Below are 1,927 nucleotides of genomic sequence, written 5' to 3'. Positions count from 1 at the left end.
TATTTCCCTCAAGATTGATTTCAAGCTAAATCTCTAAAGATGGCATTGGGATGCACAATAGCAATCATATTACTACTTATATCATATAGATATAATAGACATAAACAATCTCAAGATTATAGATAAGAGATCATTTGGAAGTGATGAGTTTTTAGTATTATTTTTGTTTTAGTATAATTTATTTGATTGTGACATTATAGAACCAGATTTTAATAATGACAGCGATTCTTCCAGCAATAGTCAGTTATCTGGACAGAACAATTCCTGTGATGGTGTTAAACTGCTGGAAGAAGATTATCTTGTCTTCTTCATCCAGTTGCCTATGTCACTGATGGTACATGGGACTGGTACAAGGCAGAACTTTGCTTCCTTGAGAGTGTGCTAAGTATTCATTTTGGCTGCTTAGTTCAAGTTAGGGAGCAGACACAATACAAAAACAAACAAAAACAAGTCCAGTGCCCTGGCCCATGCTTATAATCCCAGCAACTCTGGAAAGGCTAAGACAGGAGAATCTTGAGTTCAAAGACAGCCTCAGCAAGGGCAAGACACTAATCAACTCACTGAGACCTTGACTCTAAATAAAATTCAAATATCAGCTGGGGACACTGCTTCAGTGGTCAAGTGCCCCTGAGTTCATTACACACACACACACACACACACACACAAAGAAAAGAAAGAAAGAAAGAAAGAAAGAAAGAAAGAAAGAAAGAAAATAATGACAGTGATTCAACAACTATCTTGCAAAATTCCTGAAAATTCAACAATTGGCTATAGCAACCTGGTATGATATATTAGTTATATCAGAGTAATCTCTCAAAAGCAGTTCTGATCATGTCAGTCCCCAGAGTGAAGCTCTTTATTGCTTTTCTGCCTAGTGAAATCTTCAGCAGTTAAGGCCTAATTCACATTTCATCTTTCTTATTTATTCATCAAACAAATATTGATTAGGTATCTACAATGGGCAAAGTCTAAAGCAAGATGCTGAGGATATGAAGATAAATAACATACATTTTCTCTCTTTGAGGCACTCACAGTGTAGTCGAAGAAAGGAAACTTAAATATATGTTTATAAGCACATAGAAAAGATATGCACAAAGTACAAGAATGCCTAGCAAATGACTAGTTCAGCCTGGAGGAATCTGCCAAGGAAAAACTTAGCTTGTCTTTCTTTGTCTTTTGTTTTGCGTCTCTTTATGTTACCAAGCTGGCCCTGAACTCCTGGGCTCAAGCCGTCTTCCCTATCATCCTGCCTCAGTATCCAGAGTAGCTAGGAATACAGGTGAGTGCCACAGTGACCGGATTTTCCTTTTCTTTAACATCTATTAGTGGTTTGGATCTTTTTATTTTATAAGCATTACACTTTGATTATCACAGGCCATAAAGGTAAAATGTAGTGTTCATTTTGAAGACCGCTGAAATAAACTACTGACTTATTCACTTATGTGTCAATGTTTTAGACTGAAGTAACATAGTATTTCTTTAGGCTATCAATGTATGAGAAACGTAGGGATACTAGTGCATGTACTACGGTTTCTGAAATGTTTACAAAGATGATATGAAATGTCATAGAAAAAGCATGAAGCTCTGGGTATGTAGCTCAGTGGCAGAGTATTAGCATACCTCAGGACCCTCAAAAAGAAAAAAAGAAATGATAACAAAATGGAATTAATCCATGGCAGTGGATGAAATATACTTAAAATTTGCAACTGCACCATAGCTTCCCACATAAAGAATATGTATAAATATGTATGTATGTATGTGAATGTATGTGTGTATGTGTATGTATGTGTATGTGTGTGTATATATATATATATATATATATATATATATATATATATATATATACATTTTTTATAAAATTAGTACTTTTTTTTTGGTACTGGGGATTTAACTCAGGAGTGCTTGACTACTGAACCACATCTCCACA

General features: G+C 35.1%; 1 non-coding gene across 1 annotated transcript; it reads left to right on the top strand.

Moving 5' to 3' along the window:
• Positions 1 to 229: 229 nt before the first annotated feature.
• Positions 230 to 428, top strand: LOC143411062 (small nucleolar RNA SNORA74). Its single transcript, XR_013092784.1, has one exon. It is a non-coding gene; the product is annotated as a small nucleolar RNA SNORA74 (small nucleolar RNA).
• Positions 429 to 1,927: the final 1,499 nt, after the last annotated feature.

The sequence above is a fragment of the Callospermophilus lateralis genome, chromosome 11 (assembly GCF_048772815.1).
Source record: "Callospermophilus lateralis isolate mCalLat2 chromosome 11, mCalLat2.hap1, whole genome shotgun sequence".
In the NCBI taxonomy this organism is placed as follows: domain Eukaryota; kingdom Metazoa; phylum Chordata; class Mammalia; order Rodentia; family Sciuridae; genus Callospermophilus; species Callospermophilus lateralis.
The sequence above is the reverse complement of the archived record's forward strand: the minus strand, read 5'-3'. Positions and strand labels throughout refer to the sequence as shown.